Source organism: Triticum aestivum, chromosome 5A, assembly GCF_018294505.1.
Source record: "Triticum aestivum cultivar Chinese Spring chromosome 5A, IWGSC CS RefSeq v2.1, whole genome shotgun sequence".
NCBI lineage: Eukaryota > Viridiplantae > Streptophyta > Magnoliopsida > Poales > Poaceae > Triticum > Triticum aestivum.
The window spans coordinates 324,936,133-324,961,488 of record NC_057806.1 but is presented as its reverse complement, the minus strand read 5'-3'; positions in this window follow the sequence as shown (position 1 = coordinate 324,961,488).

Here is a 25,356-nt window from a genome sequence, read left to right as displayed (position 1 = left end):
TTCTTCAACCATCGTCTCGTTTTATCAAAGATCATGTTCTTTCCTTTGCTTATCCATTTAACCGGAGTGTTCCGTCCTCTACTCAAGTTCTTTTCGCCTTTTCAAGTCTTGCATCTCATTTCTACCGGAGTGCTTGGTTGTACTTCTTGTCCATTGCAACCCTTTTCTCATGCCTTTAAACCTACATGGTTCTCGTGATGTTCCTTGTTCCTCTTTTCTAACGGAGGTTTTCAACTTTGTTCATCTTCGTTGTATTCTTTCTTTCAAATTTGTTCAACCTCCCAAGGTTCATTGGGTTCACTTATTCGTCAAAGAAGCAACTTACTTTTACCTCTTCTCTTCCTTTTCCGTTTCTCTCCGGTGCCATTCTAGATCTCGAGACGAGATCCTCTCGTGGTGGTGGAGTATTGTGATGCCCCGAGACTGTTGTGCCAGGTGTCTTCCAGTTATTCGCCGTCGTTGCCATGTCATTTGCTTGCGTGTTGCTTTTCATCCTTGCATCATGTGCATTGCATCATGTCATCATGCAACACGTTTTAAAACTCAGCTAAATAAATTGCATGGATCTTTGATCCATTTAAATCGAGGGAATTCACATGGTGATTCTCTTTATAACATATCCTCCCAATATTAGGGAGCTATATAAAAATATTCCATTCATGTGGAATTACCTTGACACATTTGCAAAATATTTCCCCATGCCTTTGTTCCATGCATCATCTCCTTCTCCTTCCCTTCCTTTTCCTATCTTTCGCAAGTCCCACTTTCCCATTCTCTATTAATGTCCATTCTTTTCCTATAAATTCTCGACCATGCCTTCAACCTCTCTGCCAAATTTCATCTCATTTGACGTTGTTTTGGTTGGGTTCAAAATTGCATCAAGTTTGAAGTTGATTCAAACTTGGTTTAATTTTCTACCTTTAAAATTGCCCAAAGCAATTTATTAAAATAGGGTATAATTCCAGGGTCTTGTGGATATTCTCATATATCTCATACACCCTCCTTTCACCCTGTGCATTTCTCTTTATTTTTCTGTCTGAAGAAAAAGAAAAGAGAAGATAGTAGCACTGCAGGCCCCAGTTGGGCCTCCAACCTCCTGCACCGGCCCTTTTGGCCTAAGGCCTCCCGCAGCCTCTAGGCCCAACAGCCCACCTAACCTAACCTAAACCTAGGCGCAGCGAACCCTCTCCCTCGATCCCCTCCTCCTTGTCTGCCTGCTTTTGCCTCCAGGAGAGGAGCGCTCGCACCCGACTCCCTCTCCCCTCGACCCGATCCCCATCGATCTCTCCCTCCTCTCGCTCCCTTCCTCACATCCCAGGGAGGAGCCCCTCTCCCTCTCCCTCGCTCCCCCGTGCCATTTCCTCCCGCGGCAACCTCTTCCTCCTGCTTCTCCTTGGCGGCACCAACCCGCCTCAACCTCACTGCCAGCAGGAGCTCCGGCCCGACCTCCGCCCGAGCCAGTGTCCTCCACACCTCACCATCTTCATCTCCGACAAAGAGACGCCACCTCTACTCCGCCCTCCGCCTTGCTGCCCCGAAGTGCCTCGTCCTCGTCGCCTTGCTGCACCACGCCGCCACGCCCGACCAAGTCGCCTCCCATGGAGCTCCGCCGCTGGGGCTGCTCCTCGCCTGCGTCCCTGCCTTCCCTCACGCTGCTGCTCCTCTGCTTGTCCTCTGCCGCCCGCAGCGCGCGTGGCCGAGCTGCCCTGCCTTGTTCGACCACCAGAACCGCGCCAAGTCGTTGCCTCTTTGCATCTGCGCTGTGTTGCCGTGGATGCATGCAACCGTGGAATCAATCCCAAGCGTCAAGTACCAGGACACTACGAAACCTGGATCGCCAAGACCGGACCCATCAAGTACCCCTTCGGATTCGTCAAGACCCTCATGTACAACTACACCCGATGATGCGACAAGTACCCCGACAACGTGTACATCTACGCCGCCAAGACGGGACCGACAAGTACCCTGACGTCGAACGTGAACGACTACCGTCGCAAGAACAGGACCGGAAAGTCCGAAGACCCCAAGTACCACGACACCGATGACATGAACGTCTACGGAAACTCGTGCAACGATAAACATGTACCACTACCGTCGCCGAGATCGTGAGAACCTCTACCGTCGACCGTAGAATGTGCGATAACGACTACTTCCACTACTTTGCACCGAACGAGAATTGTGCCTCTTGCACGCTTCAAAGGTATAACCTCGAGACGACGTCCGTGAACGAATGCTTGCAATGTTTGAGATGCCAACTTGTCACTCATTTCCTTGACGCCAACTCGTGGGACACCCAGAATCCGGGAGCGCCCCACCATCTTTCGCACGCATCCGCACACTTCTCCTTTGCATTGGTATCTCCATGAGCTACCGGAACCGGAATGTTGCCGTGGCACCATTTCCGTTGTCGTTGCCATGGCACCCCTTTCATTTCCGCCATGATGACAAAATGCTTCATATCATGATCATGTCAAATTTTTCATAAAATTTGCATAATCTTGCACATGTCATCCACATCATGATAATAACATTTAATATGTTTAAAATTGTTGTTTGCATTAAATTGCTAAATGCATATGGGGTTTTACCGGAATTGTTGTTTGTTATATCCGGCCCCATTTAAATTGTTTAGATAGTATAGTTTTGTTATGCTTCACCTCTTGCCATGTTAACCAACATTTAAATTTGTTGAGTACCTAACCAGGAGAGAACTAAATAATTAATGTGGTGTTCCGTCAATATGTAACTCGTTGCATATTGAGCTTCACTTAATTTGTAGAATTGTTTGTGCACTTTGCCATGCCATGCCGCATTAAACCGGACATGCATCATACTTGATTGTGCATCATGCCATGTTTATGTGGTGGTTGTTTACTATGTTGTTTGCTTCTTTCTGGTGTCGCTTCTTCGGGTTAGTTCCGTTAACGTCACGTTTGTGAGGATCCGTTCGACTACATCCGCTTGTCTGCTTCAGGGACTCGTTCTTCTTCCTTGCGGGATCTCAGGCAAGATGACCATACCCTCGAAATCACTTCTATCTTTGCTTGCTAGTTGCTCGCTCTATTGCTATGCCTATGCCGCGATACCTACCACATGATTTATCATGCCTCCTATATTGCCATGTCAAGCCTCTAACCCACCTTGTCCGAGCAAACCGTTGTTTGGCTATGTTACCGCTTTGCTTAGCCCCTCTTATAGCGTTGCTAGTTGCAGGTGAAGATGGAGTTTGTTCCATGTTGGAACATGGATATTTTGTTGGGATATCACAATATCTCTTATTTAATTAATGCATCTATATACTTGGTAAAGGGTGGAAGGCTCAGCCTTATGCCTGGTGTTTTGTTCCACTCTTGCCGCCCTAATTTCCGTCATACCGGTGTTATGTTCCTTTATTTTGCCTTCCTTACATGGTTGGGTTATAATGGGAACCCCTTGATAGTTCGCCTTGAATAAAACTCTTCCAGTAAGGCCCAACCTTGGTTTTACCATTCGCACTAACAACCTACCACCTTCCCTTGGGTTCTGCAGACTCAAGGGTCATCTTTATTTAACCCCCCCGGGCCAGTGCTTCTCTAAGTGTTGGTCTGAAACTAGAGCCCCTTGCAGCGCCACCTCGGGGAAACTCGAGGGCTGGTTTTAGTTGTACGGATTGCTTATCAGGTGTGCCCTGAGAACGAGATATGTGCAGCTCCTATCGGGATTTGTCGGCACATTCGGGTGGCTTTGCTGGACTTGTTTTACCATTGTCGAGATGTCTTGTAACCGGGATTCCGAGTCTGATCGGGCCGTCCTGGGAGAAGGAATATCCTTCGTTGACCATGAGAGCTTGTGATGGGCTAAGTTGGGACACCCCTGCAGGGTTTTGAACTTTCGAAAGCCGTGCCCGCGGTTATGGGCAGATGGGAATTTTTTAATGTCCGGTTGTAGAGAACTTGACACTTAACTTAAATAAAATGCATCAACCGCGTGTGTAGCTGTGATGGTCTCTTTCCGGCGGTGTCCTGGAAGTGAACACGGTGTTGGAGTTATGCTTGAACATAAGTAGTCTAGGATCACTTCTTGATCATAGATTCTCAAAAGTGCTTTGCCTTCTCTTCTCGCTCTCATTTGCGTATGTTAGCCACCATATATGCTAGTGCTTGCTGCAGCTCCACCTCATACCTTTACCCTACCCATAAGCTTAAATAGTCTTGATCGCGAGGGTGTGAGATTGCTGAGTCCCCGTGACTCACAGATTTACTTCCAAAACCAGTTTGCAGGTGCCGATGATACCGTGCAGGTGACGCAACCGAGCTCAAGGAGGAGCTCGATGAAGATCTCGTTCATTATGTTGTTTCGTTTCCAATTGATCAGTAGTGGAGCCCAGTTGGGACGATCGGGGATCTGTAGCATTAGGGGTGGTCTTCTTCTATTTTTGTTCCGTAGTCGGACCTTGATTGTATCTGGATGTTGTAATGATTTATTCATGTATTGTGTGAAGTGGCGATTGTAAGCCAACTATGTATCTCTTTCCTTATTCAGTACATGGGATGTGTAAAGATTACCCTTCTTGCGACATTGCTTACAATGCAGTTATGCCTCTAAGTCGTGCTTCGACACGTGGGAGATATAGCCGCATCGTGGGCGTTACTTTTAAGCGGTCCACTCTCCCGCGCCCGCTGTAATCCCTACTTGAACATGGTGCTTTATGCCACATATTATGATCCAATGATGTGTTGCCATCCTATGATGTTTTGAGTAGATATCCTTTGTCTTTGGGTTGATTGATGATCTAGATTGGTACGAGTTGTATGTTTTATTTTGGTGTTGTCCTATTGTGCCCTCCGTGTCGCGCAAGCGTGAGGGATTCCCGCTATAGGGTGTTCCAATACGTTCATGATTCGCTTATAGTGGGTGTCTTGAGTGAAAGAAGCATAAAACCGAGTAAGGGGGTTATTGCGTATGGGATAAAGGGGACTTGATGCTTTAATGCTATGGTTGGGTTTTACCTTAATTATCTTTAGTAGTTGCAGATGCTTGCTAGAGTTCCAATCATAAGTGCATATGATCCAAGAAGAGAAAGTATGTTAGCTTATGCCTCTCGCTCATATGAAATTGTAATGACGAATATCGGTCTTGTTAACAATTGCCTAGGATAATTCCGCACAGTGATCCATCATTATTCCACACTCGCTATTTATAATACTTAAGTAATATATTCTAACTTTATGATAACATAACCTACTTTTATATTTTATCTCTCTGATACCATGCAAAGTTATCCTCTTCATACCCACAACGTAGTATTATTTCTCGTTTCTAGTTGGAAGCAAACGTTCAGTGTACATAGAGTCGTATCAGTGGCAGATAGGACTTGAGAGAATATCGATCTTACCTTTAGCTCTTTGTGGGTTCTACAATCCATACTTATCACTTCCACCTTTGGGAATTGCTACGATGTTTCCCTGCACTTGGGGATTATCAAGCTCTTTTCTCGCGCCGTTGCCGGGGAGCAATAACGTGGGGTTGATACTCTCGTGTGTGCTTATTTGCTTTCTTCACTAAGTAGATTTTGTTTTTCCTTTTTTGTTTATGTTTAGTTTTGGGTGAAACATACAATTTTTTTAAAGAATGAAAATACAAAAAAATTACTTGCCTCTCATGCCTAAAATGTTTTTCAATATGAGAAGTGATTGGAAGATTATGCATTGAAGAAATGGGGGTCGACCTTGAGCACTTGTGTTCATGCTCATGGAAACAATGTAAATTTTTTCATGGAAGCTTCTCTGAAAATAGTTATCCCCTTGTATATATCCATTATATTATAAAAATAATGTGCCAAGCTTCGGTTTTAGGATGATTAGATTGCTTGTTCACTGTGTATAGTACAAAAACAGAAACTTTGGCTGTAGCGCGTATTTTTACATTTTTTACCGGAAAGTCAAATGGGTCTGACACTTTTTGCACATTACTTCTGTATAAATCATTTAAAGTTTAATGTATTTTTAGAATTTTTTGGAGTTACAGAAGTTTACCAAACTTCCAGATTACTACAGACTGTCCTGTTTTTGATAGATTCTGTTTTCTATGAGTTGTTCGCTTATTTTCATGAATCTATGGGTAGTATCGGGGGGTATGAACCATAGTGAAGTTGGAATACAGTAGATATAGTTCTAATATGAAATTGGAATAAGTTTGCAACAGTACCTAAAGGTAGCGATTTGCTTTATTACACTAACGGATCTCACAAAGTTTTTGTTAAAGTTTTGTGTGGATGAAGTGTTCGAAGATCGAGGAGCTATCAATATGAGAAGAATAAAGAGAGACAAGAGCTCAAGTTTGGGGATGCCCAAGGCACCCCAAGTAAATATTGGAAGGATACTCAAGCATCTAATCTTGGGGATGCCCCGGTTGGCATCCCATCCTTCTTCTTCAACAATTATCGGTATACCTCGGTTTTTGTTTTGTTCACATGATTTGTGTCCTTTGTGTTTTTGTTTTTCCTTTAAGAACCATGCTAGTATGAGATAGTCCTTTATTGATTTATAGAATACTTCGTGTGCTTCACTTATATCTTTTAAGTATGATCTTATAGAATTGCTCTTTGTGCTTCACTTAAATCTTTTGAGTATGGTTTTATAGAATGCTTCGTGTGCTTCACATATATATTTTGAGCTTGGATATTGGTTAGTCTATATTAATTGTAGAATGCTCCATGAACTTTACTTATATCTTTTGGAGTATGAATAATACTGTCATCTAAAGTGGATTTAGAAGAAGTTTGTTCCCACTATTCTGAAGGAGGAGAATTTTTCTTATGTGGAGAGTAGTAAAATTTCTATGCTTGTAGATCATGAAAAGAATGCTTTATGTGATGGTTATATTGTTGAACTCATTCATGATGCTACTGAAAATTATTATGAGGGAGGAATACATGTTTGTAGGAGTTGCAATAATATCAAGTTTCCTCTATATGCTTAAAGTTCTGATGTTATACTCGATTTTCCTTCCTATGCTAGTTGATTCTTGTTCCCATAAATTGTGTGCTCACAAAATCCCTAGGAATAGTAAGTGGGTTAGATTTAAATGTGCTAGTCATACTATTCATGATGCTGTCTTTATGTTTCAATTCTGATCCTTTATGAGAGCATCATTGAAATCATCATGCCAAGCTAAAAGGCATTAAAGAAAAGCGCTTGTTGGGAGACAACCCAATATTTACCGTTACTGTTTTTGTGTGTTTACATGACTAAGCTACTGTAGTAATCATGTTTTATAGCTTTTGTTTCAATAAAGTGCTAAGTAAGACCTGTGGGAAGACTTGGGTGAAAGTTAATGTGATCTTGCTGTAAAAAACAGAAACTTTGCGCTCACAGAGTAGCTGCCATTTTTTTACAGAAGAGTGCGATTGAGTTGATTCTTTTTTCAGAAGATTAATAGGAAAATTCCTCACGTCCACCAATTTATTTCAGAATTTTTGGAGTAGCATAAGTATGGATGGTGTTCAGATCATTACAGACTGTTCTGTTTCTGACAGATTCTGTTTTCATTGCATAGTTTGCTTATTTTCTAGTTTCTATGGCCTATATTTCTCAATATAAATTGTAGAAATGATATGGTACAGTAGGCATTGTGTGAGAACAATTATGAGCCTTGTCTTTGACAGTACCAAAGTGAATGGTTTACTCTTTATCATACTAACCAATCTCACGAAGTTCCGTTAAGTTTTGTGTGATTGAAGTTTTCAAGCTTTGGGTGAGATATCGATATGAGGAGAATAAGGAGTGGAAAGGCCCTAAGCTTGGGGATGACCAAGGCACACAAAGGTAATATTCAAGGAAGACTCAAGCACCTAAGCTTGGGGATGCCCCGGAAGGCATCCCCTCTTTCGTCTTCAAAACTATCGGTATACCTTACTCGGAGCTATATTTTTATTCGTCACACGATATGTGTTTTGCTTGGAGCGTATTTTCAATTTTACTTGCTATTTGAATAAAATCATTGGATCTGAAATCTTGAATGAAAAAGAATCCTCCCATGGCTATTTAATTATTTGACTACTCAGTATTCTTCACTTATATCTTTTTGGAGTAGTTTGTAATTTACTCACGTGCTTCACATATATCCTATGAGTAAATGGTTGAATGAATTGAATATCATAAATCTGAATTTATATACATTTCATATGCTTACAACATGGGGAGTAATGACTTCACGCATAATAAGTGTAGGTAGTAAACTTATTGGAAGTTAGCAAATGAAGAATTGGTCACTTGAACAATTCATGAAAAAATATTGAAGGAAGAGAGATTTCACATATAAATATACTATCTTGGACATCTTTTGCAATTGTGAGCACTCATTAAAATATGACATACTAAAAGGTTGATGTTGGACAAGGAAGACAACTTAATGGGTTATGTCTTCCTATATCCGAAATGTTATATTGTCTTGGATCATCCAACATGTTGAGCTTGCCTTTCCCTCTCATGCTAGCCAAATTCTTTGCACCAAGTAGAGATACTACTTGTGCTTCCAAATTTCCTTAAACTAGTTTTGCCATGAGAGTCGACCATACCTACCTATGGATTGAGTAATATCCTTCAAGTAAGTTGTCATCGGTGCAAGTAATAAAAATTGCTCTCTAAATATGTATGATCTATTAGTGTGGAGAAAATAAGATCTATATGATCTTGTGATGTGGAAGAAATAAAAGCGACGGACTGCATAATAAAGGTCCATATCATAAGTAGCGATATAAAGTGATGTTCTTTTGCATTAAGATTTTGTGCATCCAACCATAAAAGCACATGACAACCTCCGCTTCCCTCTGCGAAGGGCCTATCTTGTACTTTTATCTTCTACCCATATACAGGAGTCATGGTGATCATCACCTTTCCCTTTTTTTACACTTTTTCCTTTGGCAAGCACTTTGTGTTGGAGCAATCCGGATATATATATATATATATATATATATCACTTGGATGTAGGTTTTCATAAATTATTATTGTTGACATTACCCTTGAGGTAAAAGGTTGGGAGGCGAAACTATAAGCCCCTATCTTTCTCTGTGTCTGATTAAAACTTTGAACCCATAAATATCACATGAGTGTTAGAAATTGTGAAAGATTAAATGATAGTTGAGTATGTGGAGTTTGCTGAATCAAAGCTCTTACATAGGCCCTTCTAAAAAATAAGATGAATTGCAATTGTTTGATGACTAAGAGCACATTTTGTTAGTTTTCAAGAAAGTTTATGATCTATACTTTAACATGTGAATAGCTTGTTACTTGATCATGAGAAGTTTTATGAGTTGAGATACTGTTATGATATATAATGATGCTATAAAAAGTGATTGAAACTATCATTGATCAAACTTAAGCACTTGCTAGCATTCACACTTCATAAATTATTTTTTTATCATTTACCTACTCGAGGACGAGCATGAATTAAGCTTGGGGATGCTGATACGTCTCCAACATATCTATAATTTATAAAGTATTCATGCCATGTTTACAATAGTTTTATATGATTTTGGTATGATTTGATTAGAACTAACCCGGACTAACGCTGTTTTCAATAGAACTACCGTGGTGTTGTTTTGTGTAGAAATAGAAGTTCTCGGAATGCGATGAAAATCAACGGAGAATTTTTCTGGAAAATATAAAAAATACTAGAACAAAAATCTACCGGAGGGGCATCCCTAGGGGCCCACGAGGGTGGGGGCGCGCCCACCCCGCTGGGCGCGCCCCTATGCCTCGTGGACTTCCCGTGGGGCCACCTGACTTGTTCTCGACGCCAACCTCTCCTATAAATGCCCAAACCTCCAGAAAATAACCTAGATCGGAAGTTGTGCCACCACAAGCCTCTGTAGCCACGAGAAATCAATCTAGGCCCTCTCTGGCACCCTGCCGGAGGGGGCCATCATCACTGGAGGCTATGGAGGAGGATCCCGGAGGGGCCATCATCACCATGAAGGCCAAGGACCAGATGGAGAACCTCTCCCCATCCAGGGGGAGGCCATGGAGGAGGAAGCACAAGGGGGAGAACCTATCCTCCTCTCTCTCGGTGGCACCAGAGTGCCATCGGGAGGGGAATCATCGCTGCGGTGATCGTCTTTATCAACATCACCATCCTCATCTCTTTTACACGGTCCAATCTCCCGCACCCCGCTGTAATCCCTACTTGAACATGGTGCTTTATGCCACATATTATGATCCAATGATGTGTTGCCATCCTATGATGTTTTGAGTAGATATCCTTTGTATTTGGGTTGATTGATGATCTAGATTGGTACGAGTTGTATGTTCTATTTTGGTGTTGTCCTATTGTGCCCTCCGTGTCGCGCAAGCGTGAGGGATTCCCGCTGTAGGGTGTTGCAATACGTTCATGATTCGCTTATAGTGGGTTGCTTGAGTGACAGAAGCATAAACCCGAGTAAGGGGGTTGTTGCGTATGGGATAAAGGGGACTTGATGCTTTAATGCTATGGTTGGGTTTTACCTTAATGATCTTTAGTAGTTGCGGATGCTTGCTAGAGTTCCAATCATAAGTGCATATGATCCAAGAAGAGAAAGTATGTTATCTTATGCCTCTCCCTCATATGAAATTGCAATGACGACTATCGGTCTTGTTAACAATTGCCTAGGACAATTCCGCACACCGATCCTTCATTATTCCACACTCGCTATTTATAACACTTAAGTAATATATTCTAACTTTATGATAATAGAACCTACTTTTATATTTTATATCTCCGATACCATGCAAAGTTATCCTCTTCATACCCACGACATAGTATTATTTCTCGTTTCTAGTTGTAAGCAAACATTCGGTGTACGTAGAGCCGTATCAATGGCAGATAGGACTTGAGATAATATTGATCTTACCTTTAGCTCCTTGTGGGTTCGACACTCCATACTTATCACTTCCACCTTTGGGAATTGCTACGATGTTTCCATGCACTTGGGGATTATCATCCAGCAGGTGACGGAGGGCGGCGCTGGCCAGGGCGATCGGCGATGCCCTTTGCTCCGGGCGGCAGCGGATTGAGGGCGACTATGGCTCGGCTCTTGCGGCCGCCGGTGTATTTGGCTTCGGGCCCGTGGGGTGCTAGCCTGTCGTCTCCTGCTCCCGTGCCGGAGGCAGTTTTGTGCTCTGGCGTGTCAGTCCCGGAATTGTGGCCGGCGCTCCCCTCCCGTTCTTCTCCGGCGCTGCGGGCGGCGGAGACGCCGGTGGAGCCGGTGGCTGGGCTAGGTTAGCTCTGCTGTGCGATGATCCCCCTCTAGACCATTTGCCGGGCTCGATTTCACCTGTTGGGCCTGGGCTGGCCTCGGTTGGCTTGGTGACGTAGGGGCCCGTGTCTGGCTCGGTGTCTGCAGGGGCTTGGGGGCCTTCGGCTGGCAACGTTGGACCGGGCCCTCCGCTGGCCCTCTTTTCTCGGCCTGTCTCGCAGGTGGCTCGGGGGCTCGTGGTGACTCGCTATATATCGCTGAGAAGGGGAGTGCGAGACCCTTCGCTAGGGTTTCCGGCTACTGCCAGTGAGGTGCGACGCTTTGCCTCTTCCGCCAGATCTTTCCTTCCCTCTCCCTCTCCACCTATCCTCACCCTCTCCTTCGCCGAGGTGATGTCCATGGGCGATCGGAGGGCGGAGAAGCGTCCCATGGTGCCCCTGGATCCAGAGGCGGAGCGGCGTCATGAGAAGGAGCTGCATGAGAAGGCCAAGCACAACCAGCGGGCTAGGGCTGCGGGTCAGGGCAACGACGGCGGTTTCGGGCAAGGCCACAGTGGTGACTACGGGCAAGACCAAGGTCAAGGCTCCTACGGGCGCGAGGGGGATTGGGATCCTCCTCTGCCTTGGTGGGTGCAGCAGGAAAGAAAGAAGAAGCACAAGCAGGGTCAACGGCGCCACGAGCTCGAGCGCAAGCCGCAGGAGCATCCCTTGTGTGGTGGGGGCCACGGGGATCCGCTGGCCAAGAAACCATGGGTGTCAGCTGAGCCCTTGGTGGTGGCTCTACCGGATGCGCCTCAGGGTTTGGCGGCGGCGCCCATTCCATTTTAAGAAGTGATTGGATCTGAGTGCTTCAAGTGCGGGCGGACGGGCCATTTCCAAGCTTAATGCAAGTTTCCCCCTCTTTGCGTGAATACGTAGACGAGGATGAGGGTACTGATCTGAAGGCCATCAATGGCGCTATCCTCTCTGCAGAGCCTGGTATGCTCTCGCTCCGCACGCTCAAACAAGAGCTAAAACATATGGTGGCTGGGGACTAGGACTGGCAGATCGGTGAGAATGATTTCTCGATGATTTTTCCCTTAACTGATCTGCTCCACATGGCAAAATCTAGTGGCAAGCTCTTCCTCTCTATCAACGACATCACGGTTATGGTCCGTGACTCCATTCACGAAGAGATTGTACCTCTCTCAATGCCTGAGGTCTGGATCCGCCTTCATGGCATTCCTAAGAAGCACCGCCGCGTCGATTGGCTGATGGAGGGGCCTAAGATGCTCGGGAGGCCTATTGTGGTGGACGAGCTCTCCCTTATCCGTTTGGAACCGGTCAGGATGAAGTTTGGATGTAAGGCTCTTGATAAGTTGAACGGCTACGTCAACCATGAGGGCTATGATATCAAGGTTGAGGTGGAGCGGCTGCCGAAACACCCAGGGGATGGGCCAGCGGCGCCAGGCCCCAGTGACGCTCCTCTGCGGCCCTCTGATAAGTGTGGTGGCCCGCCTGGCTCGGGGGCCGGTGGACCAATCGGGCAGAAGAAGGATGGTTAAGGGGGCCAGGGAGGTCTCCCTGTTGGTCAAGTCAATGATGTGGAGATGGCGTGTCATGATGAAGACCCCGAGGGCAGCATGCCTGACACGTCCGTTGACACTAAGACTTGTGATCGGCTGGGTATCAATGTGCGCAATCCTCCTACGGATAAGGATTCATCAGAGTCTGGGGCGCTCGCGGTGCTGGATACGGCTGGGAGCAGCCCTCCCATGGCCCGTTCCCTGGAGCGGTTGTTTGATCAGTATGGCTCAAATATGATGGTGGCTATTGTTTCTAAGCTTGTTGTGGGTGGTGTGCTGGTGGTTGGGGCTGCGGCTGCCTCTGTTCCCGTCTCGCCTGGACTCCAGGGCTCCGACGCGGGATGCATGCTCAATGAACGACCCCTCCGCTCTCCCCTGTCAAGCCGTCGCAGTTCTGGTGGATCTAGGCGCGCACCCAAGAAGACGGTAGGCCGGAGGCCGGTGGCCAACCCTGCAGTGTTGTCTCTCCCGTCGCCGGCTGCTCCGGCAAGTGGTGATCTTCAGGCTGCACTGGGCTCAGCGGGTGTGGCTGCTAAGGCCAAGCGCTCCAAGACGACCCCAGTGACCCTGCAGGTTCCAAGTGCAAGATCCAAGGCGGCACTGGGGGAGCTTTCTTCCCTGGAGAGTTCCTAGCTTCGCCTTGCTGACAAGAACCTGGAGACCTCAGGTAATCCCCTCCTCTTATAAAATTCAGAATGCTTTTTTTGATCGGCAATTAGCTTCGATTCTGGATGATAGTGGTTTCGAGTTAGGCTCGGAGGGTGGTGAGATTATTTCTTTGATTCGAGCACGCGAGGAAGCCCAAGCGGCTCTTGCAGAGGCTACGGCTGCGGCCAAGGCCAGGGAGGCCATCTCTGTGGTTGAGTCAGCTCAGGACACAGTTGGGGCTGGGCCTGGTGCTCGGGTGCCTGTTCTATCGGGTGGAGGGGATGAAGCCAGGGAGGCTGAAGCGACCCCCTCTACCAGTCATGCCCCGGCCAAGAAAAGACTCGCAAAAACGGTGACCTCCAGAGGGGTTCGCCTCCGTAACCGTATTATCTAATGCGATACCTGTTCTGGAATATTAGGGGATGTGGTCACTCGAGCCGTCGTACCCAGCTTAGAGAATATATGGCTCATGAACAGATCGACGTTGTTGCGCTTCAAGAGACGATCAAAGTTGATTTCTCCTTCAGGGATCTTGCGGCCTCCGACCCCCTTCAACGCTTCTCATGGGGTTGGGTTCCCTCTTGTGGTCACTCGGGCAGGCTTCTTTTGGGTTGTAATCGTGATGTATGTGATATTGTAACTTGGGAATCGAGCTCCTTTTTTATTTCGGCTACGATCAAACATCGAGTGTCCTTAGCTGTCTAGGCGATCGGGTGCATATATGGCCCTGCTGATCACTCGTGTGCGGTGGATTTTCTGGGAGAAATCCAAGCTCTGGTTGGGACCAAGCAAGCCGCAGACATCCCTATCATTCTTGGGGGTGATTTCAACCTTATCCGCTCAGCTGATAAGAATACCCGCTATATTGACTGGCCAAGGGTGGCGCTCTTCAATAAAGCAATTGTTGATTCTGTGTTGCGGGAAATTGCTAGGACTAGTGCTAGATATACCTGGACAAACAAACAATTAGCCCCCAGTCCGTAGTGTCCTCGATCGCCTTTTCGTCTTGTCAGATTGGGAAATCCTTTTCCCCTTGTGTACGCTTGTTGCAGCAACTCGTATTGGTTCAGACCATGTCCCATTTATCTTAGCCTCAGGGGAGGATAGGATCAAACGCAGCCCACGCTTCTATTTTGAAACTAGCTGGTTTGAGGTCGACGGGTTCGTTCCTCTCATCATCGCTCGCTGGGAGCAAGCGATTGCTTCATGTGGTCGCCTCAGGGGGCCAATGGACCTATGGATCTCTGCGGCAGGGGCCTTACGCGGCTTCCTTCATGGTTGGGGGGCAAACCACGGTAGTGAGGCAAAGCGAGAAAGGGAAGCTCTTATCGATGAGATCAAATCCCTTGATGCTTAAGCAAACCCCAGACCCTTTTTGGAGGCTGAGTGGGCTAATCGCTACGCGCTAGAAAACCAGGTGCTCTCCATCCTCACGGAAGAGGAGGAGTACTGGCGTCGTAGGGGCGACGTCAAGTGGGTTACCAAGGGAGACGCTAACACCGGATATTTTCACGCTTACGCCAATGGTCGTAAAGGGAAATGCTCGATCCTGAGGCTTCAAGCTGATCAAGGGGTGTTAGTTAGCCAAGCGGACATCTTGGCCCACATATACGAGTTTTTCCTCAATCTGTTGGGAACAACTGAGGAGAAACGCCTTCGCCTTTGAGCCGGTATATGGGGGGGGGGGACAACGCTCGCGTTTCTCAGGCCGAAAATGATCTTATGGCCCTGTGCTTTTCCACCGAGGAAATTGATACTGCTCTCGGCTCAATGAAGATCGATACTACCCCCGGCCCTGATGGCTGGCCAGTGCCTTTCTTTCGTCGGTTTTGGCCTGCATTAAAAGATCTATTTTATGATATTATTAATGGCTTTGCATTAGGAACTGTTGACATCTCGCATCTCAATTAAGGTGTTATAAGCTTAATCCCAAAGGTCAAAGGGGCTGACATGATTAAGCAATATCACCCTATTACACTCATTAACGTTCCTTTCAAAATCTGTGTGAAGGCTTATATGACGAGACTCGTGTTGGAAATATGCCCTAGAGGCAATAATAAAAGCATTATTATTATATTTCTTTGTTCATGATAATTGTCTTTATTCATGCTATAATTGTGTTATCCGGAAATCGTTATACATGTGTGAATAACAGACACCAACATGTCCCTAGTAAGCCTCTAGTTGACTAGCTCGTTGATCAATAGATAGTCATGGTTTCCTGGCTATGGACATTGGATGTCATTGATAACGGGATCACATCATTAGGATGATGATGTGATGGACAAGACCCAATCCTAAACATAGCACAAGATCGTATAGTTCGTTTGCTAGAGTTTTGCAATGTCAAAGTATCTCTTCCTTCGACCATGAGATCGTATAATTCCTGGATACCGTAGGAGTGCTTTGGGTGTATCAAACGTCACAACGTAACTGGGTGACTATAAAGGTGCACTACAGGTATCTCCGAAAGTATCTATTGTTTTATATGGATCGAGACTGGGATTTGTCACTCCGTATGACGGAGAGATATCACTGGGCCCACTCAGTAATGCATCATCATAATGAGCTCAAAGTGACTAAGTGTTTGGTCACGGGATCATGCATTACGGTACGAGTAAAGTGACTTGCCGGTAACAAGATTGAACGAGGTATTGGGATACCGACGATCGAATCTCGGGCAAGTAACATATCGATTGACAAAGGGAATTGCATACGGGGTTGATTAAATCCTCGACATCGTGGTTCATCCGATGAGATCATCGTGGAGCATGTGGGAGCCAACATGGGTATCCAGATCCCGCTGTTGGTTATTGACCGGAGAGCGATCGCGGTCATGTCTACATGTCTCCCGAACCCGTAGGGTCTACACACTTAAGGTTCAGTTACGCTAGGGTTGTAGGGATATGTATATGCAGTAACCCGAATGTTGTTCGGAGTCCCGGATGAGATCCCGGACGTCACGAGGAGTTCCGGAATGGTCCGGAGGTAAAGATTTATATATGGGAAGTCCTGTTTCGGGCATCGGGACAAGTTTCGGGGTTATCGGTATTGTACCGGGACCACCGGAGGGGTCCCGGGGGCCCACCGGGTGGGGCCACCCATCCCCGGGGGCCACATGGGCTGTAGGGGGTGCGCCTTGGCCTACATGGGCCAAGGGCACCAGCCCCACTAGGCCCATGCGCCTAGGGTTTCCAAGGGGGAGGAGTCCTACTAGTGGAAGGCACCTCCTAGGTGCCTTGGGGGGGAGGGAAACCCCCCTTGGCCGCCGCACCCCCTAGGAGATTGGATCTCCTAGGGCCGGCCACCCCCCCTTGGCACCCCTATATATAGTGGGGGAGAGGAGGGACTTCATACCTTGAGTCCTTGGCCTTTGGTTGCCTCCTTCTCCCTCCCCAACACCTCCTCCACCTCCTTATTGCTTAGCGAAGCTCTGCCGGAGTACTGCAGCTCCATCAACACCACGCCGTCGTGCTGCTGCTGGTGCCATCTCCCTCAACCTCTCCTCCCTCCCTTGCTGGATCAAGAAGGAGGAGACGTGGTTGTTTCCGTACGTGTGTTGAACGCGGAGGTGCCGTCCGTTCGGTGCTAGGATCTCCGGTGATTTGGATCACGTCGTGTTCGACTACATCATCCCCGTTCTTTGAACGCTTCCGCTCGCGATCTACAAGGTATGTAGATGCATCTATTCACTCGTTGCTAGATGAACTCCTAGATGATCTTGGTGAAACAAGTAGGAAAATTTTTATTTTCTGCAACGTTCCCCAACAGTGGCATCATGAGCTAGGTCTATGCGTAGTTCTTCTTGCACGAGTAGAACACAATTGGTTGTGGGCGTAGATTTGTCAACTTTCTTGCCGCTACTAGTCTTATCTTGCTTCAGCGGTATTGTGGGATGAAGCGGCCCGGACCAACCTTACACGTACGCTTACGTGAGACCGGTTCCACCGACTAACATGCACAAGTTGCATAAGGTGGCTGGCGGGTGTCTGTCTCTCCTACTTTAGTTGAAGCGGATTCGATGAAAAGGGTCCTTATGAAGGGTAAATAGAAGTTGACAAATCACGTTGTGGTTTCACGTAGGTAAGAAAACGTTCTTGCTAGAACCCTACTTCAGCCACGTAAAACTTGCAAACAACAATTAGAGGACGTCTAACTTGTTTTTGCAGCAAGTGCTTTGTGATATGATATGGCCAAAGTTGTGATGAATGATGAATGATCTATATGTCATGTATGAGATGTTCATGCTATTGTAATAGGAATCACGACTTGCATGTCGATGAGTATGACAACCGGCAGGAGCCATAGGAGTTGTCTTTATTTTTTGTATGACCTGCGTGTCATTAAAGAACGCCATGTAAACTACTTTACTTTATTACTAAACGCGTTAGTCATAGAAGTAGAAGTAGTCGTTGGCGTGACAACTTCATGAAGACACGATGATGGAGATCATGATGATGGAGATCATGGTGCCATGCCGGTGACAAGATGATCATGGAGCCCCGAAGATGAAGATCAAAGGAGCTATATGATATTGGCCATATCATGTCACTACTTATATAATTGCATGTGATGTTTATTATGTTTTATGCATCTTGTTTACTTAGAACGACGGTAGTAAATAAGATGATCCCTTACAAAATTTCAAGAAGTGTTCTCCCCTAACTGTGCACCGTTGCTACAGTTCGTCGTTTCGAAGCACCACGTGATGATCGGGTGTGATAGATTCTTACGTTCACATACAACGGGTGTAAGACAGTTTTACACAGCGAAAACACTTAGGGTTAACTTGACGAGCCTAGCATGTACATACATGGCCTCGGAACACGGAGACCGAAAGGTCGAACACGAGTCGTATGGAAGATACGATCTACATGAGAATGTTCACCGACGATGACTAGTCCGTCTCACGTGATGATCGGACACGGCCTAGTCGACTCGGATCGTGTAACACTTAGATGACCAAAGGGATGTCAAATCTCAGTGGGAGTTCATTATAATTTGATTAGATGAACTTAATTATCATGAACTTAGTCTAAAATTTTACAATATGTCTTGTAGATCAAATGGCCAACGTAGTCCTCAACTTCAACGCGTTCCTAGAGAAAACCAAGCTGAAAGACGATGGCAGCAACTATACGGACTGGGTCCGGAACCTGAGGATCATCCTCATAGCTGCCAAGAAAGATTATGTCCTACAAGCACCGCTAGGTGATGCACCTGTTCTCCCTGCAGAACAAGACGTTATGAACGCTTGGCAGGCACGTTCTGATGACTACTCCCTCGTTCAGTGCGGCATGCTTTACAGCCTAGAGCCGGGGCTCCAAAAGCGTTTTGAGAGACATGGAGCATATGAGATGTTCGAAGAGCTGAAAATGGTTTTCCAAGCTCATGCCCGGGTCGAGAGATATGAAGTCTCCGACAAATTCTTCAGCTGTAAGATGGAGGAAAACAGTTCTGTCAGTGAGCACATACTCACTATGTCTGGGTTGCATAACCGCTTGACTCAGCTGGGAGTTAATCTCCCGGATGATGCGGTCATTGACAGAATCCTCCAGTCGCTTCCACCGAGCTACAAGAGCTTTGTGATGAACTTCAGTATGCAGGGGATGGAAAAGACCATTCCTGAAGTATTTGCTATGCTGAAATCAGCAGAGGTAGAAGTCAGAAAGGAACATCAAGTGTTGATGGTCAATAAAACCACTAAGTTCAAGAAGGGCAAGGGTAAAAGGAACTTCAAGAAGGACGGCAAGGTAGTTGCCGCGCCCAGCAAGCAAGCTGCCGGGAAGAAGCCAAAGAATGGACCCAAGCCCGAGACTGAGTGTTTTTATTGCAAGGAAAGTGGTCACTGGAAGCGGAACTGCCCCAAATACTTAGCGGACAAGAAGGCCGGCAAAACCAAAGGTATATTTGATATACATGTAATTGATGTGTACCTTACCAGTAATCGTAGTAACTCCTGGGTATTTGATACCGGTGCCGTTGCTCATATTTGTAACACACAACAGGAGCTGCGGAATAAACGGAGACTGGCGAAGGACGAGGTGACGATGCGCGTCGGGAATGGTTCCAAGGTCGATGTGATCGCCGTCGGCACGCTACCTCTACATTTACCTACGGGATTAGTTTTGAACCTCAATAATTGTTATTTTGTGCCAAGTTTGAGCATGAACATTGTATCAGGATCTCGTTTAATTCGAGATGGCTACTCATTTAAATCCGAGAATAATGGTTGTTCTATTTATATGAGAGATATGTTTTATGGTCATGCTCCGATGGTGAATGGTTTATTCTTTATGAATCTCGAGCGTAATGCTACACATATTCATAGTGTAAGTACCAAAAGATGTAAGATTGATAGTGATAGTCCCACATACTTGTGGCACTGCCGCCTCGGTCACATAGGTGTCAAACGCATGAAGAAGCTCCATGCTGATGGACTTTTAGAGTCTCTTGATTACGAATCATTTGACACGTGCGAACCATGCCTCATGGGTAAAATGACCAAGACTCCATTCTCAGGAACAATGGAGAGAGCAACCAACTTATTGGAAATTATACATACTGATGTGTGCGGTCCAATGAGTGTTGAGGCTCGCGGTGGCTATCGTTATGTTCTCACCCTCACTGATGACTTGAGTAGATATGGGTATGTCTACTTGATGAAACACAAGTCTGAGACCTTTGAAAAGTTCAAGGAATTTTAGAGTGAAGTTGAGAATCAACGTGACAGGAAAATCAAGTTTCTACGATCAGATCGTGGAGGAGAATACTTGAGTCACGAGTTTGGTACACACTTAAGAAAATGTGGAATGGTTTCACAACTCACGCCGCCTGGAACACCTCAGCGTAATGGTGTGTCCGAATGTCGTAATCGCACTCTATTAGATATGGTGCGATCTATGATGTCTCTTGCCGATTTACCACTATCTTTTTGGGGCTATGCTTTAGAGACTGCCGCATTCACTTTAAATAGGGCCCCGTCGAAATCCGTTGAGACGACACCGTATGAATTATGGTTTGGGAAGAAACCTAAGCTGTCATTTCTAAAAGTTTGGGGATGCGATGCTTATGTCAGGAAACTTCAACCTGAAAAGCTCGAACCCAAATCGGAAAAATGCGTCTTCATAGGATACCCTAAAGAAACTGTTGGGTATATCTTCTACCTCAGATCCGAAGGCAAGATCTTTGTTGCCAAGAATGGGTCCTTTCTGGAGAAAGAGTTTCTCTCGAAAGAAGTAAGTGGGAGGAAAGTAGAGCTTGATGAAGTATTGCCTCTTGAACCGGAAAATGGCGCAACTCAAGAAAATGTTCCTGAGGTGCCAGCACCGACAAGAGAGGAAGTTAATGATAATGATCAAGATACTTCTGATCAAACTCCTACTGAAATTCGAAGGTCCACGAGGACACGTTCCGCACCAGAGTGGTACGGCAACCCTGTCTTGGAAATCATGTTGTTAGACAACGGTGAACCTTCGAACTATGAAGAAGCGATGGCGGGTCCGGATTCCGACAAATGGCTAGAAGCCATGAAATCCGAGATAGGATCCATGTATGAAAACAAAGTATGGACTTTGACTGACTTGCCCGTAGAACGGCGAGCCATAGAAAATAAATGGATCTTTAAGAAGAAGACAGACGCGGATGGTAATGTGACCATCTATAAAGCTCGGCTTGTCGCTGAGGGTTATCGACAAGTTCAAGGGGTTGACTACGATGAGACTTTCTCACCGGTAGCGAAGCTGAAGTCCGTCCGAATCATGTTAGCAATTGCCGCATTTTATGATTATGAAATTTGGCAAATGGACGTCAAAACGGCATTCCTTAATGGTTTCCTTAAGGAAGAATTGTATATGATGCAGCCGGAAGGTTTTGTCGATCCTAAAAATGCTGACAAGGTGTGCAAGCTCCAACGCTCGATTTATGGGCTGGTGCAAGCATCTCGGAGTTGGAACATTCGTTTTGATGAGATGATCAAAGCGTTTGGGTTTACACAGACTTATGGAGAAGCCTGTGTTTACAAGAAAGTGAGTGGGAGCTCTATAGCATTTCTCATACTATATGTAGATGACATACTTTTGATGGGAAATGATATAGAACTTTTGGACAGCATTAAGGCCTACTTGAATAAGAGTTTTTCAATGAAGGACCTTGGAGAAGCTGCTTATATATTAGGCATCAAGATCTATAGGGATAGATCAAGACGCCTCATAGGTCTTTCACAAAGCACATATCTTGATAAGATTTTGAAGAAGTTCAAAATGGATCAGTCCAAGAAAGGGTTCTTGCCTGTTTTGCAAGGTGTGAAATTGAGCTCAGCTCAATGTCCGACCACGGCAGCAGAGATAGAAGAGATGAGTGTCATCCCCTATGCCTCAGCCATAGGTTCTATTATGTATGCCATGCTGTGTACCAGACCTGATGTAAACCTTGCCGTAAGTTTGGTAGGAAGGTACCCCGGCAAGGAACACTGGACAGCGGTCAAGAATATCCTGAAGTACCTGAAAAGGACTAAGGAAATGTTTCTCGTTTATGGAGGTGACGAAGAGCTCGTCGTAAAAGGTTACGTCGACGCTAGCTTCGACACAGATCTGGATGACTCTAAGTCACAAACCGGATACGTGTATATTTTGAATGGTGGGGCAGTAAGCTGGTGCAGTTGCAAGCAGAGCGTCGTGGCGGGATCTACATGTGAAGCGGAGTACATGGCAGCCTCGGAGGCAACACATGAAGCAATATGGGTGAAGGAGTTCATCACCGACCTAGGAGTCATACCCAATGCGTCGGGGCCAATCAAGCTCTTCTGTGACAACACTGGAGCTATTGCACTTGCCAAGGAGCCCCGGTTTCACAAGAAGACAAGGCACATCAAGCGTCGCTTCAACTCCATCCGTGAAAATGTTCAAGATGGAAACATAGAGATTTGTAAAGTACATACGGACCTGAATGTAGCAGATCCGTTGACTAAACCTCTCCCAAGAGCAAAACATGATCAACACCAGAATTCCATGGGTGTTCGATTCATCACAATGTAACTAGATTATTGACTCTAGTGCAAGTGGGAGACTGTTGGAAATATGCCCTAGAGGCAATAATAAAAGCATTATTATTATATTTCTTTGTTCATGATAATTGTCTTTATTCATGCTATAATTGTGTTATCCGGAAATCGTAATACATGTGTGAATAACAGACACCAACATGTCCCTAGTAAGCCTCTAGTTGACTAGCTCGTTGATCAATAGATAGTCATGGTTTCCTGGCTATGGACATTGGATGTCATTGATAACGGGATCACATCATTAGGATGATGATGTGATGGACAAGACCCAATCCTAAACATAGCACAAGATCGTATAGTTCGTTTGCTAGAGTTTTGCAATGTCAAAGTATCTCTTCCTTCGACCATGAGATCGTATAATTCCTGGATACCGTAGGAGTGCTTTGGGTGTATCAAACGTCACAACGTAACTGGGTGACTATAAAGGTGCACTACAGGTATCTCCGAAAGTATCTATTGTTTTATATGGATCGAGACTGGGATTTGTCACTCCGTATGACGGAGAGATATCACTGGGCCCACTCAGTAATGCATCATCATAATGAGCTCAAAGTGACTAAGTGTTTGGTCACGGGATCATGCATTACGGTACGAGTAAAGTGACTTGCCGGTAACAAGATTGAACGAGGTATTGGGATACCGACGATCGAATCTCGGGCAAGTAACATATCGATTGACAAAGGGAATTGCATACGGGGTTGATTAAATCCTCGACATCGTGGTTCATCCGATGAGATCATCGTGGAGCATGTGGGAGCCAACATGGGTATCCAGATCCCACTGTTGGTTATTGACCGGAGAGCGATCTCGGTCATGTCTACATGTCTCCCGAACCCGTAGGGTCTACACACTTAAGGTTCAGTTACGCTAGGGTTGTAGGGATATGTATATGCCGTAACCTGAATGTTGTTCGGAGTCCCGGATGAGATCCCGGACGTCACGAGGAGTTGCGGAATGGTCCGGAGGTAAAGATTTATATATGGGAAGTCCTGTTTCGGGCATCGGGACAAGTTTCGGGGTTATCGGTATTGTACCGGGACCACCGGAGGGGTCCCGGGGGCCCACCGGGTGGGGCCACCCATCCCCGGGGGCCACATGGGCTGTAGGGGGTGCGCCTTGGCCTACATGGGCCAAGGGCACCAGCCCCACTAGGCCCATGCGCCTAGGGTTTCCAAGGGGGAGGAGTCCTACTAGTGGAAGGCACCTCCTAGGTGCCTTGGGGGGGAGGGAAACCCCCCTTGGCCGCCGCACCCCCTAGGAGATTGGATCTCCTAGGGCCGGCCACCCCCCCTTGGCACCCCTATATATAGTGGGGGAGAGGAGGGACTTCATACCTTGAGTCCTTGGCCTTTGGTTGCCTCCTTCTCCCTCCCCAACACCTCCTCCACCTCCTTATTGCTTAGCGAAGCTCTGCCGGAGTACTGCAGCTCCATCAACACCACGCCGTCGTGCTGCTGCTGGTGCCATCTCCCTCAACCTCTCCTCCCTCCCTTGCTGGATCAAGAAGGAGGAGACGTGGTTGTTTCCGTACGTGTGTTGAACGCGGAGGTGCCGTCCGTTCGGTGCTAGGATCTCCGGTGATTTGGATCACGTCGTGTTCGACTACATCATCCCCGTTCTTTGAACGCTTCCGCTCGCGATCTACAAGGTATGTAGATGCATCTATTCACTCGTTGCTAGATGAACTCCTAGATGATCTTGGTGAAACGAGTAGGAAATTTTTTATTTTCTGCAACGTTCCCCAACAACTCGCCCCTATTGCGCAGAGAGTGATCAATCGCAACCAGTCGACTTTTCTCAAAGGTAGCAACATTCTCGAAGGGCCGGTTGTGCTTCAGGAGATAGTCCACGAACTAAAACGAACCCGGCAGCCGGCTGTGCTCCTTAAGCTGGACTTTAAAAAAATCCTACGACCGAGTGAACTGGGAGTTCATTTGCGAGGTCCTGGATCGAAAGGGATTCGAGTCAGGTGAGGGAGTCCTGGATTAGGGGGTGTCTGGATAGCCGGACTATACCTTCGGCTGGACTCTTGGACTATGAAGATACAAGATTGAAGACTTCGTCCCATGTCCGGAAGGGACTTTCCTTGGCGTGGGAGGCAAGCTTGGCGATACGGATATGTAGATCTCCTACCATTGTAACCGACTCTGTGTAACCCTAGCCCTCTCCGCTGTCTATATAAACCGGAGAGTTTTAGTCCGTAGGATGAACAACAATCATACCATAGGCTAGCTTCTAGGGTTTAGCCTCTCTGATCTCGTGGTAGATCTACTCTTGTACTACCCATATCATCAATATTAATCAAGCAGGACGTAGGGTTTTACCTCCATCAAGAGGGCCCGAACCTGGGTAAAACATCGTGTCCCCTGCCTCCTGTTACCATCCGGTCTAGATGCACAGTTCGGGACCCCCTACCCGAGATCCGCCGGTTTTGACACCGACATCAGGTTCCATCAATCGTATCATGCTTCTAGTCTCTGGGGGCTAGACTGCGGTGTCAATCAACAGAGAAGTTGGGAACTTCTTCCGCAACAAGCAGGTCTTAGACAGGAAGACCCTTCCTCTCCTTTGATCTTCAACCTTGTTGTGGACGCCCTCTCGGCCATGATCAATAAGGCTAAGGGTGCCGGTCACATCCGCGGTGTCGTCCCACACCCCATCCCTGGAGGTGTCACGTACCTTCAATATGCCGACGACGCCATGTTGCTCTTTGAGCCTGATAACCATAGTATAGCCTCAATTAAGCTTATCCTTCTAGCTTTCGAGATCGTTTCTGGCCGTAAGATCAACTTTCTCAAAAGTGAGGGGATAGCCCTTGGGATGGATGATTCCATCGCATCCCGTGTAGCCAACCTTCTTAACTGTAAGCTA